This window comes from Tachyglossus aculeatus, chromosome 2 (assembly GCF_015852505.1).
Source record: "Tachyglossus aculeatus isolate mTacAcu1 chromosome 2, mTacAcu1.pri, whole genome shotgun sequence".
NCBI lineage: Eukaryota > Metazoa > Chordata > Mammalia > Monotremata > Tachyglossidae > Tachyglossus > Tachyglossus aculeatus.
Genome location: NC_052067.1, coordinates 149,148,146 through 149,162,614, shown reverse-complemented (window position 1 = coordinate 149,162,614; position 14,469 = coordinate 149,148,146). Strand labels below are relative to the sequence as shown.

At 42.7% G+C, this 14,469-nt stretch overlaps 1 protein-coding gene across 1 annotated transcript in view; it reads left to right on the top strand.

Moving 5' to 3' along the window:
* The first annotated feature begins 3,302 nt into the window (after positions 1-3,302).
* The window catches only part of LOC119949031 (ubiquitin-like protein 5), a 36,963-nt gene continuing 25,796 nt past the window's right edge, over positions 3,303-14,469 (top strand). The window contains exon 1 of the mRNA XM_038770545.1: positions 3,303-3,417. The gene's annotated coding sequence lies outside the window, so the exon portion shown is untranslated. The remainder of the gene's footprint in view (positions 3,418-14,469) is intronic.

The window sequence follows — 14,469 nt, the reverse complement described above, 5'->3', positions numbered from 1 at the left end:
CCATTGTACAGATGAGGTCACTGAGGCCCGGAGAAGTGAAGTGACTTGCCCAAGATCACACAGCTGACACGCGGCGGAGTCGGGATCCGAACCCATGTATATATGTTTGTACAGATTTATTACTCTAACTTGTACATATTTACTGTTCTATTCATTTTCTTAATGATGTGCGTTTAGCTTTAATTCTATTTGTTCTGACGACTTGACACCTGTCCACATGTTTTGTTTCCTTGTCTGTCTCCCCCTTCTAGACTGTGAGCCCGTTGTTGGGAAGGGACCGTCTCTATGTGTTGCCAATTTGTACTTCCCAATTACTCTATTATTTATTTATTTATTACTCTATTTATTTATTACTCTATTTATTTATTTATTTATTTATTTATTTATTTATTTATTTTACTTGTACACATCTCTTCTATTTATTTTATTTTGTTAGTATGTTTGGTTTTGTTCTCTGTCTCCCCCTTTTAGACTGTGAGCCCACTGTTGGGTAGGGACCATCTCTATATGTTGCCAATTTGTACTTCCCAATTACTCTATTTATTTATTACTCTATTTATTTATTTATTACTCTATTTATTTATTTATTACTCTATTTATTTATTTATTACTCCATTTCTTTATTTATTTATTTTACTTGTACACATCTCTTCTATTTATTTTATTTTGTTAGTATGTTTGGTTTTGTTCTCTGTCTCCCCCTTTTAGACTGTGAGCCCACTGTTGGGTAGGGACCGTCTCTATATGTTGCCAATTTGTACTTCCCAATTACTCTATTTATTTATTACTCTATTTATTTATTTATTACTCTATTTATTTATTTATTACTCTATTTATTTATTTATTACTCCATTTCTTTATTTATTTATTTTACTTGTACACATCTCTTCTATTTATTTTATTTTGTTAGTATGTTTGGTTTTGTTCTCTGTCTCCCCCTTTTAGACTGTGAGCCCACTGTTGGGTAGGGACCATCTCTATATGTTGCCAATTTGTACTTCCCAATTACTCTATTTATTTATTACTCTATTTATTTATTTATTACTCTATTTATTTATTTATTACTCTATTTATTTACTACTCCATTTCTTTATTTATTTATTTTACTTGTACACATCTCTTCTATTCATTTTATTTTGTTAGTATGTTTGGTTTTGTTCTCTGTCTCCCCCTTTTAGACTGTGAGCCCACTGTTGGGAAGGGACCGTCTCTATATGTTGCCAATTTGTACTTCCCAATTACTCTATTTATTTATTACTCTATTTATTTATTTATTTATTTTACTTGTACATATCTCTTCCATTTATTTTATTTTGTGAGTATGTTTGGTTTTGTTCTCTGTCTCCCCCTTTTAGACTGTGAGCCCACTGTTGGGAAGGGACCGTCTCTATATGTTGCCAATTTGTACTTCCCAATTACTCTATTTATTTATTTATTACTCTATTTATTTATTTGTTACTCTATTTATTTATTCATTACTCTATTTATTTATTTATTTATTTTACTTGTACACATCTCTTCTATTTATTTTATTTTTTTAGTATGTTTGGTTTTGTTCTCCGTCTCCCCCTTTTAGACTGTGAGCCCACTGTTGGGTAGGGACTGTCTCTATATGTTGCCAGCTTGTACTTCCCAAGCGCTTAGTACAGTGCTCTGCACACAGTAAGCGCTCGATAAATACGATTGATGATGATGATCGATGATGAGTGCTCTGCACACAGTAAGCGCTCAATAAATACAATTGAATGAATGAATGAATGCACATAGTAAGCGCTTGACAAATGCCGTCATTATTATTATTATTATTATTAGAACAGTGCTTTGCTCAATAAATACGATTGAATGAGTGAATGAATGCCATCATTGTCCCCCTTGTCCCCCTTGTCCCCCTCTCCATCCCCCATCTTACCTCCTTCCCTTCCCCACAGCACCTGTATATATGCATATATGTTTGTACATATTTATTACTCTATTTATTTATTTATTTATTTATTTATTTATTTTACTTGTACATATCTCTTCTATTTATTTTATTTTGTAAGTATGTTTGGTTTTGTTCTCCGTCTCCCCCTTCTAGACTGTGAGCCCACTGTTGGGTAGGGACGGTCTCTATATGTTGCCAACTTGTACTTCCCGAGCGCTTAGTACAGTGCTCTGCACATAGTAAGCACTCAATAAATACTATTGATTGATTGATTAACAAATGCCATCATTATTATTATTATGATTATTAGAACAGTGCTTTGCACATAGTAAGCACTTAACAAGCGCCATCATTATTATTATTATCATTAGAACAGTGCTTTGCACATAGTAAGTGCTTAACAAATGCCATCATCATTATTATTATTATCATTAGAACAGTGCTTTGCACATAGTAAGCGCTTTACAAATGCCATCATTATCATTATTATTATTATTATTAAAACAGTGCTTTGCACATAAGCGCTTAACAAATATTATTGTTATTATTATCATTATTAGAACAGTGCTTTGCACATAGTAAGCGCTTCACAAATGCCATCATTGTCATTATTATTATTAGAACAGTGCTTTGCACAAAATAAGCGCTTAACAAATATCATTGTTATTATTGTTATTATTAGAACAGTGCTTTGCACATAGTAAGCACTTAACAAATGCCATCATTATTATTATTATTGCTATTAGAACAGTGGTTTGCACATAAGCGCTTAACAAATATTATTGTTATTATCATTATTATTAGAACAGTGTTTGCACATAGTAAGCGCTTCACAAATGCCATCATTGTCATTATTATTATTAGAACAGTGCTTTGCACAAAATAAGCGCTTAACAAATATCATTGTTATTATTATTATTATTAGAACAGTGCTTTGCACATAGTAAGCGCTTCACAAATGCCATCATTATCATTATTATTATTCAAGCAGTGCTTTGCACATAAGCGCTTAACAAATATTATTGTTATTATTATTATTAGAACAGTGCTTTGCACATAGTGAGCGCTTAACAAGTGCCATCGTTGTTATTATTATTATTATTAGAACAGTGCTTTGCACATAGAAAGCGCTCAATAAACACGATTGAATGAATGAGTGAGTGAATGCCATCTTTTGACGGCCTTGGCTCCGCCCCCTGCCCTCCCCAGAGCCCCGCCTACCGGGTGGGGAAAGCGCGCCGCTGATTGGCCGGGCGGCCTGTCCCCCTGATTGATTGACAGCCCGAGGGCGGCGCTTCCGGTGGGGGCCGGTCGCGCGCGCCCCCTTCCCGGTCCTCGCGCCCTCTGGGAGATGCGCGCGCAGCGGCGGCGGTGGCGGTTGGCGCTGAGGCCTCGCCGTCCTCAGAGCGGAGGCGGCCATCACAGCGCCCTCCGTCGCGTCCCGGGGCGTCTCCCCCGCCCCGAGCTCCGGGCTGTGAGGCCGCCGACGGGAGGTACGATAGCATTTATTAAGCGCTTACTCTGTGCAAAGCGTTGCGGAGGTTACAGGGTGATCAAGCTGTCCCACGGGGGGCTCACAGTCTTCATCCCCATTTTACAGATGAGGTCACTGAGGCAGGCTCACCGTCTATAATGATAATGATGGCGTTTGTTAAGCGCTTACCATTCATTTTATTAATACGTGTTGTTTTGTTGTCTGTCTCCCCCTTCTAGACTGTGAGCCAATCAATCAATCGTATTTATTGAGCGCTTACTATGGGCAGAGCACTGTACTAAGCGCTTGGGAAGTACAAATTGGCAACACATAGAGACAGTCCCTACCCAACAGTGGGCTCACAGTCTAAAAGGGGGAGACAGAGAACAGAACCAAACATACCAACAAAATTAAATAAATAGGATAGAAATGTACAAGCGAAATAAATAAATAAATAGAGTAATAAATATGTACAACCATATATACATATATACAGGTGCTGTGGGGAAGGGAAGGAGGTAAGATGGGGGGGATGGAGAGGGGGACGAGGGGGAGAGGAAGGAAGGGGCTCAGCCCGCACCTGTATGTATGTTTGTACAGGTTTATTGCTCTATTTTACTTGTACATATTTACTATTCTATTTATTTTATTAATAGGTGTCGTTTCGTTGTCTGTCTCCCCCTCCTAGACTGTGAGCCCGTTACAGGGTGATCAAGTTGTCCCACGGGGGGCTCACAGTCTTCATCCCCATTTTACAGAGGAGGTCCCTGAGGCAGGCTCACAGTCTATAATGATGGTATTTCTTAAGCGCTTACTATTTATTTTATTAATACGTGTTGTTTTGTTGTCTGTCTCCCCCTTCTAGACTGTGAGCCCGCACCTGTATGTATGTTTGTACAGGTTTATCGCTCTATTTTACTTGTACATATTTACTATTCTATTTATTTTATTAATAGGTGTCGTTTCGTTGTCTGTCTCCCCCTCCTAGACTGTGAGCCCGTTACAGGGTGATCAAGTTGTCCCACGGGGGGCTCACAGTCTTCATCCCCATTTTACAGAGGAGGTCACTGAGGCAGGCTCACCGTCTATAATGATAATGATGGTATTTGTTAAGCGCTTACCATTTATTTTATTAATACGTGTTGTTTTGTTGTCTGTCTCCCCCTTCTAGACTGTGAGCCCGCACCTGTATGTATGTTTGTACAGGTTTATCGCTCTATTTCACTTGTACATATTTACTATTCTGTTTATTTTATTAATAGGTGTCGTTTTGTTGCCTGTCTCCCCCTCCTAGACTGTGAGCCCGCTGTTGGGTAGGGACCGTCTCTATATGTTGCCAGCTTGGACTTCCCAAGCGCTTAGTGCAGTGCTCTGCACACAGGAAGCGCTCAGTAAATACGATTGAATGAGTGAATGAGAGTTTTTTCAATAAATGCGATTGAATGAATGAATGAGAGTTTTTACAGTGCTCCGTGGCCTAGAGTTCCCAGTGGTTTGCCCACCCCTGCGTCCTTGCATTGTGGGTGTAGGTGGCGTTGGCCCCGTTTAATAAGTGGGGAAACTGAGGCAGAACGTGGGGCTGGACTTCACCTGTCTCCATGTTTCGTTTTGTCGTCTGTCTCCCCTTTCTGTACTGTGAGCCCGTTGTTGAATGAGTGAATAATCTATCCTGATTATTTATTTTACTTGTACATATCCATTCTATTTATTTTACTTAGTATGTTTGGTTTTGGTCTCTGCCTCCCCGTTTTAGACTGTGAGCCCACTGTTGGGTGGGGACTGTCTCTAGATGTTGCCAGTTTGTACTTCCCGAGCGCTTAGTCCAGTGCTCTGCACACAGTAAGCGCTCAATAAATGCGATTGATGATAATGAAAATGATAATGAAGTGACTTGCCCAAAGTCACACAGCTGACATCTGGCGGAGCGGGATTTGAACCCATGACCTCGGACTCCAAAGCCCGGGCTCTTTCCACTGAGCCACGCTGGGAGGTGAGGCCTTCGCCGAGGCAGACGGCGCCATTTTAGCCAAGGCCCGGGACGGGGCGGCCGGCGGAATCATAATCATTATAATGATGGCATTTGTTAATAATAGTAATAATAGCATTTATTAAGCGCTTACTATGTGCCAAGCACTGTTCTAATTGCTGTCTAAGCGCTATGTTGCCAACTTGTACTTCCCAAGCGCTTAGTCCAGTGCTCTGCACACAGTAAGCGCTCCATAAATACGATTGATTGGGTTCTAATCCTGTCTCCGCCCCTTGTCTGCTGTGCGACCTTGGGCAAGTCGCTTCACTTCTCTGGGCCTCAGCTACTTCATCTGTAAAATGGGGATTGAGACTACAATCCCTTTGTGGGACAGGGACTGTTTCAACTCTCTTTGCTTATATCCACCCCAGTGCTTTGTAATAATAACAATAATAATAATGCCATTTATTGAGCGCTTACTGTGTGCAAAGCACTGTTCTGAGCACTGATAATAATAATGATGGTATTTGTTAAGTGCTTTGTGCCAAGCACTGTTCTGATAGCTTTGGGGGATACAAGGTAATCAGGTTGTCCCACGAGGGGCTCAGAGTCTTCATCCCCATTTTACAGATGAGGGAACTGAGGCCCAGAGAAGTGAAGCGACTCGCCCAAAGTCACACAGCAGACAAGCGGCGGATCCGGGATTTGACCTCTGACTCCAAAGCCCGGGCTCTTTCCACTGAGCCACGCACCTTCTTTAAGCGTTTACTATGTGCGAAGCGCTGGGGGGGGGGGTGGATACGAGAAGCAGCATGGCTCAATCAGTCGTATTTATTGAGCACTTACTGTGTGCAGAGCACTGTACTAAGCGCTTGGGAAGTACAAGTCGGCAACATATGGAGACAGTCCCTACCCAACAGTGGGCTCACAGTCTACGAGGGGGAGACAGAAAACAAAACCAAACATACTAACAAAATAAAGTAAATAGAATAGATATGTACAGGTAAAATAAGTAGAGTAATAAATATGTACAAACATATATACAGGATATAATGCCATCATTATTGTTTATTTGACGGCCTTGGCTCCGCCCCCTTCCCCACCCCCTCCCCCTCAGTGAGAAGCAGCGTGGCTCAGTGGAAAGAGCACAGGCTTTGGAGTCAGAGGTCATGGGTTCGAATCCCAGCCCTGCCCCTGTCTGCTGTGCGACCTTGGGCAAGTCACTTAACTTCTCTGAGCCTCAGCTACCTCATCTGTAAAATGAGGATTAGGACTGTGAGCCCCATGTGGGACAACCTGATCACCTTGTATCCCCCCAGCGCTTAGAACAGTGCTTTGCACATAGTAAGCGCTTAACAAATGCCATTATTATTATTACTATACGAGGTGATCAGGTGGTCCCACGTGGGGCTCCCAGTCCTCATCCCCATTTTACAGGTGAGGGAACTGAGGCCCAGTGAAGTGACTTGCCCAAAGTCACACAGCTGACAAGTGGCGGAGCTGGGATTATAATATAATAATAATGATGATATTTGTTAAGCGCTTACTATGTGCAAAGCACTGTTCTAAGCGCTGGGGAAGATACAAGGTGATCAGGTTGTCCCACGTGGGGCTCACAGTCTTAGTCCCCATTTTACAGATGAGGTAACTGAGGCACAAAGAAGTGAAGTGGCTTGCCCAAAGTCACACAGCTGACAATTGGAGGAGCCGGGATTAGAACCCATGACCTCTGGCTGCCAAGCCTGGGCTCTTTCCACTGGGCCACGATGGTATTTGCTAAGCATTTACTATAATAATAGTTTTGGTATTTGTTAAGCACTTACTATGTGCCAAGCACTGTTCCAAGTGCTGGGGGAGATACAAGATAATCAGGTTGTCCCACGTGGGGCACACAGACTTAATCCCCATTTTATTCATTCATTCAGTCGTATCTATTGAGCGCTTACTGTGTGCAGAGCGCTGTTTTACAGATGAGGGAACTGAGGCACAGAGAAGTTAAGTGACTTGCTTAAGGTCCCACAGCAGACAAGTGGCAGAGCCGGGATTAGAACCCATGACCTCTGGCTGCCAAGCCCGGGCTCTTTCCTCTGAGCCATGATGGTATTTGCTAAGCACTTACTATAATAATAATTATAATTTTGGTATTTGTTAAGTGCTTACTATGTGCCGAGCACTGTTCTAAGCGCTGGGGAAAGATACAAATCAGGTTGTCCCACGTGGGGCTCCCAGACTTAATCCCCATTTTATTCATTCAGTCGTATCTATTGAGCGCTTACTGTGCGCAGAGCACTATTTTACAGATGAGGGAACTGAGGCACAGAGAAGTGAAGTGACTTGCTTAAGGTCACACAGCAGGCAAGTGGCAGAGCCAGGATTAGAACCCATGACCTCTGGCTCCCAAACCCGGGCTCTTTCCACTGAGCCAAGATGATATTTGCTAAGCACTTACTATAATAATAATAATAATAATTTTGGTATTTATTAAGCGCTTACTATGTGTCAAGCACTATTCCAAGCACTGGGGGAGATACAAGATGAGGAGGTTGTCCCACGTGGGGCTCACAGTCTTAATCCTCATTTTACAGATGAGGTAACTGAGGCACAGAGAAGTGAAGTGACTTGCCCAAAGTCACCCAGCTGAGAAGTGGCGGAGCTGGGATTAGAACCCACATCCTCTGACTCCCAAGCCCGGCTCTTTCCACCGAGCCACGCTGCTTCTCTAATAATTTTGGTATTTAAGCGCTTACTATGTGCCAAGCACTGTTCCAAGCCCTGGGGGGATACAAAAGTTGTCCCACGTGGGGCTCACAGTCTTCAGCCCCATTTTACAGATGAGGTCAGTGAGGCCCAGAGAAGTAGGGACCTTTTCTTTTTCAACCAAAGTTTAAAACAAGGGCTCTGTTCATTAGCCAGCCTAATGACCGCGGTTCAGGTAAATTTCTGATGGTATTGATGCTTGTCTACTTGTTTTGTTTTCCTGTCTGTCTCCCCCTTCTAGACTGTGAGCCCATTGTTGGGTAGGAACCGTCTCCATCTGTTGCGGAATTGTACTTCCCAAGTGCTTAGTACAGTGCTCTGCACACAGGAAGCACTCAGTAAATACGATTGAATGAATGAATGAATGAGTGAGGAAGAAGCAGTGTGGTCCAGTGGGTAGAGCACAGGCCTCGGAGTCGGTTCTAGGCTGTGAGTCCGTTGTTGGGTAGGGATTGTCTCTATCTGTTGCCGAATTGTACTTTCCAAGCGCTTAGTACAGTGTCCTGCACAAAGTAAATGCTGCTACTAGTGTGGTCCAGTGGGTAGAACACAGGCCTGTGAGTTGGTTCTAGGTTGTGAGTCCATTGTGGGGTAGGAATTGTCTCCATCTGTTGCCGAATTGTACTTCCCAAGCGCTTAGTACAGTGCTGTGCACATAGTAAGTGCTCAATAAATCCAAATGAATGAGTGAATGAGTGAGGGAGAGGCAATGTAGCCCAGTGCGTAGAGCACGGGCCTGGAGATCGGTTCTAATAATAATAATGTTGGAATTTGTTAAGCACTTACTATGTGCAAAGCACTGTTCTCAGCACTGGGGAGGTTACAAGGTGATTAGGTTGTCCCACCGGGGGCTCACAGTTTTAATCCCCATTTTACGGATGATGTAACTGAGGCACAGAGAAGTTAAGTGACTTGCCCAAAGTCACACAGCTGACAGGTGGCAGAGCTGGGATTCGAACCCATGACCTCTGACTCCAAAGCCCGTGCTCTTTCCACTGAGCCACACTGCTTCTCTGACTGTGAGCCCGTTGTTGGGTAGGGATTGTCTCCGTTGCCGAATTGTACTTTCCAAGCGCTTAGTAATAATAATTATGGTATTTGTTAAGTGCTTACTATGTGCCAAGCACTGTTCTAAGCACCAGGGTAGATACAGGGTAATCAGGTTGTACTTCTAGTCCCTATTTTACAGATGAGGGAACTGAGGCATAGAGAAATTAAGTGACTTGGCCAAGGTCAAACAGCAAAGTGGCAGAGGTGGGATTAGAGCCTAGTACAGTGCTCTGCACACAGTGCTGCTACTACTACTATTCTAGACTGTGAGAAAGTTGTTGAGTAGGGACTGTCTCTGTTACCGAATTGTGCTTTCCAAGCACTTAGTACAGTACTCTGCACACTGTAGCGCTCAATAAATACGATTGAATGAATGAATCTGAGCTCCACCACTTGTCCGCGTTTTGGGGGACCTTGGGCAAGTCATTTCACTGACCTAGGCCTCAGTTACTTCATCGGTAATATGGGGGTTAAGTCTGTGAGCCCTGGTTCATTCATTCAAGTCATTCAGTAGTATTTACTGAGCGCTTACTGTGTGCAGAGTACAGCCCTAAGCTCTTGGAAAATACAGTACAGCAATAGAGACAATTCCTGCTTACAGTGGGCTTACAGTCTAGAGGGAGTCTATTTGGGACTGGAATGTGTCCCGCCCGATTTGCTTGTAGCCAGCCCAGCACTTAGTTCAGGGCCTGGCACATAAAAATAATAATGGCATTTGTTAAATGCTTACTATGTGCCAAGCATTGTTCTAAATGCTGGGGGGATACAAGGTAATCAGCATGTCCCACATGGGGCTCACATTCTTGATCTCCATTTTACTGATGGGGATCAGTACTTGTACTTGTACATCTTGTACTTCCCAAGCGCTTAGTACAGTGCTCTGCACACAGTAAGTGCTCAATAAATACGTTTGATTGATTGATGAGGCAACAGGCACAGGGAAGTTAAGTGACTTGCCCAAAGTCACACAGCTGACAAGTGGTGGAGCTGGAATTAGAACCCATGACCTCTGACTCCCAAACCCGTGCACTTTCCACTGAGCCACGCTGCTTCTCACTTAACAAATAGCCCAAGTATTATTATTGAATTATTTAACTACATGGCACCACCTCACTTTTCCCCAGTCAAACCATTCATTCAATCATATTTATGGTGATTATGGTATTTGTTAAAAAAAAAAAAAAGGACCTGGGTTCTAATTCCAGCCCTGCCAATGGCTTGCTGTGATACCTTGGATAAGTCACTAACCTTCTCTGTACCTCAGTTTCTCATCTTAAAATGGGAATTAAATACCTGTTTTCCCTTCTATTTAGACTGTGAGCCCCATGCAACACAAAGACTGAGTTCGATCTAATTAACTTGTACCTACCGCAGCGCTTAGAACGGTATTTTGACACATCACTAAGTGCTTAACAAATATCAGCGCATAGAGCAGTGCTTTTCACGTAGTAAGTACTTAAATACCATCATTATTATTAACATTTTTTTAAAAAAAACTTACCCATGAGCACCTAGTTGCCAAACTGGGATTTGAACCTAAATTACCTGGCTTCCTAAGCCTGTGCTCTTACTGAGCGGCCACAGTGCCCCTCTTGACTCTCTTGCCATAAACGATGTTAAAAAGTTAGCCTTGGAAACTTAAGAACTAACTAAAAAGTATTTGGAACATTGATGAAGCCCCCTCTGTCCTCAGAAGTAAAACTGAAATACTTTGTAGGTTAATACTAATGGAAATTAACAGGAGAGACAAGCCTTCTTAGGAGCAAGAGAAGTAAAAGAGGAAGCAAAATATAACCAATCTTAATTAGTTCTTTTTTTGTCTTCTAATTTAAGAAGCGGGTCATTGGAGTAGCAATCAGTAGTATTGCAGTCAGTAGAGAAGCAGCGTGGCTCAGTGGAAAGAGCACGGGCTTTGAAGTCAGAGGTCACGGGTTCGTATCCCGACTCCGCCACATGTCTGCTGTGTGACCTTGGGCAAGTCACTTAACTTCTCTGAGCCTCAGTTACCTCGTCTGTAAAATGGGGATTAAGACTGTGAGCCCCACGTGGGACAACCTGATCACTTTGTATCCCCCCAAGCGCTTAGAACAGTGCTTTGCACATAGTAAGCGCTTAACAAATACCAACATTATTATTATTATTATTAGTATTAATTGAGTGCTAATGGGACATGATCCCTACTGATCCCTACCTTCAAGGAGCTTATCCTCTAGTGGAGAACAGACCCCAAATGTATTTACAGATAAAAGGAAGAAAAGTAGATTTGCATATGAGTTAGTGTTAAAGTAATAGTTTGTAAGATGTGTGTATAAGAACTGTGTGTTATAAGTCCTGTGAACTAAAACTTCAGAGAAGTAGAATTAGTAAAATTGTATTTTGGTCTTTAATGCTAGCAAACAAATGAAAAGTAGGAGGAAATTACCCAAGGATCATCTCCCATTTTTCATTTCTGACACTCTCTGGATCCCCCCAATGGTTTTCCATCGTCCTCTTCATCAATCAGTCAATCATATTTATTGAGCATTTATTCTGTAGAGCACTGTACTAATTGCTTGGGAGATTACAATACTACAGTGAATTTAAGGCTATAGGGGAAGACAATCATTTAAATAAATTACATATATGTTCATAAATTCTGTGGGGCTGAGGGTGGGGTGACTATCAAGTGCTAAAAGATTAGACTACATGTTTTGTTGTCTGTCTCCCCTTTCTAAACTGTGGGCCCGTTGTTGGGTAGGGACCGTCTCTATATGTTGCCCACTTGTGCTTCCCAAGTGCTTAGTACAGTGCTCTGCACACAGTAAGTGCCCAATAAATATGATTGAATGAATGAATTAGCCTGTAAATTGTAGACTGTAAACTCGTGGGCAGGAAACCCATCCTACCAACTCTGTTATATTGTATTCTTCCAAGTGCTTAGTACAGTGCTCTACACAAAGCGCTCAATAAATAGGGTTGATAGAAAAAGGGTACAGATCCAAGTGCAAGGGTGACAGAAGGGAGAGGGAAAAGGGCAAATGAGGGCTTAGTTGGGGAAGACCTCTTGGAGGAAGTGTGATTTTAATAAGGCTTTGAAAGAGGGAAGAGTGATGGTCTGTCAGATATGAAGGGCAAGAAAGCTCCAGGCCAGAGGCAGGATGTGGGGGAGGGGCTGCTGGCAAGATAAATGAGGACAGAGTACACTGAATAGAGCAAAGTAAACCTTCTGGAATGTAGTAGAAAATCAACAAGATAAATTGGAGAGGTCACTGTGATTGAGTGCTTGAATTTGTTACAGAGGCTACCCCTGGAGGTTCTTGATGAGTGGGTAAACATGGATTGGAGGGTTGTTTTTTTTTAGAAAAATTATCCAATTAGCAGAGAAATATGGACTGGAATAGGGAGAAACAGGAGATAGGAAGGTCAGCAGGGATGCTGATGTAGTAGGCAAGGCGGAATAGAGATTAAATGCTTGGATTAGTCCCATAACAGTTTGGATGGGTGTGAAATGGCGGATTCTAGCAATGTTGTGATGGTGAATTGACAAGATTTGATGACAGATGGAATATATGGGTTGACTGAGAGGTGATTCGAGGACAGTGCCAAGGTCGGGCTTGTGAGTCAGGGAGGATGGTGGTGATGTATAAAGTAATGGGAAAGTCATGGATGGACTGGTTTTGGGTGAGAAATTGTTTTGTTTTGGCCACGTTGCATTTGAAGTGTCAACAGAACTGCCAAGTAGAGATGTCCTGAGGGCGGGAGGAAATATGAGACTGCAGAAAAGGAAATGTAGATTTGGGAATCATCTGCTGTCGATTCAGCCATAGTTAAAGCCATGGGAGCATTTGAGTTCTCCAAGGGAATAGGTGTAGATGGAGACTACAAGGGGATCCAGAACTGAACCTTGAGGGACTCCCACCGTTAGGCGGTTCAAAACTCCCATACGTGGGCATCAAAATTCTCCTTCAGTCCAACCTGTTATATTTTCTCCCTTTCTGTCTGCCATTATCCAACCTCACAATTTGCTCCCTTTTCTGTGACAGTCTAGGTTTTTACTCACCTGGTGATTAAAAGAGATTCTATTTCAAATATTCCAGGCTATAACGTTGCTTAGAAGGACAACATAAAATTGATAATAATGACCAAGACTATTGAGTGTCACCTTCATTCAAAGCATTCTTCTGATATCTTTTAGACTGTGAGCCCACTGTCTTTTAGACTGTGAGCCCACAGTTGGGTAGGGACTGTCTCTATATGTTGCCAATTTGTACTTCCCAAGTGCTTAGTACAGTGCTCTGCACATAGTAAGTGCTTAATAAATACGATTGATGATGATGATGATATCTTGGGAGTATATGTTTAGCTGTCCTTATTTGAAGCAGCAGCATGGTCTAGTTGATAGAGCACGGGCGTGAGACTCAGAAGTATCTGGGTTCTAGCCCCAGCTCTGCCACTTGTATGCTATGTGATGTTGGACAAGTCATTTCACGTCTCTGTGCTTGTTATCTCAGCTTTAAAATAGGGATTAATATTGTGAACCCCGTGAGGACACCCCAATCTACATCTCCACCCCCGTTCTCTCTCCCTCCCTCCAGGCTTGCATTCCTTCCTGCCTTCAGGACATCTGCATCTGGATATCTGCCCCCCCCCCCCCCCCCATCTAAAGCTCAACATGTCCAAGACTGAGCTCCTTATCTTAATAATAATAATGTTGGTATTTGTTAAGCGCTTTACTATGTGCCACGCACTGTTCTAAGCGCTGGGGTAAATACAGGCTAGTCAGATTGTCCCACGTGGGGCTCACAGCTTTCATCCCTATTTTATAGATGAGGTAACTGAGGCCCAGAGAAGTTAATCAGTTGTATTTGTTGAGCGCTTACTGTGTGCAGAGCACTGTACTAAGTGCTTGGGAAGTACAAGTTGGCAACATATAGAGACAGTCCCTACCCAACAGTGGGCTCACAGTCTAAAAGGGGGAGACAGAGAACAAAACCAAACATACTAACAAAATAAAATAAATAGAATAGATATGTACAAGTAAAATAAATAGAGTAATAAATATGTACAAACATATATACATATATACAGGTGCTGTGGGGAAGGGAAGGAGGTAAGATGGGGGGGATGGAGAGGGGGATGAGGGGGAGAGGAAGGAAGGGGCTCAGTCTGGGAAGGCCTTCTGGAGGAGGTGAGCTCTCAGTAGGGCCTTGAAGTTAAGTGACTTGCCCAAGGTCACACAGCTAAGAAGCGGCGGAGTTAGGATTAGCCCCTTCTTTCCTCTCCCCCTCGTCCCCCTTTCCATCCCCCCGTCTTACCTCC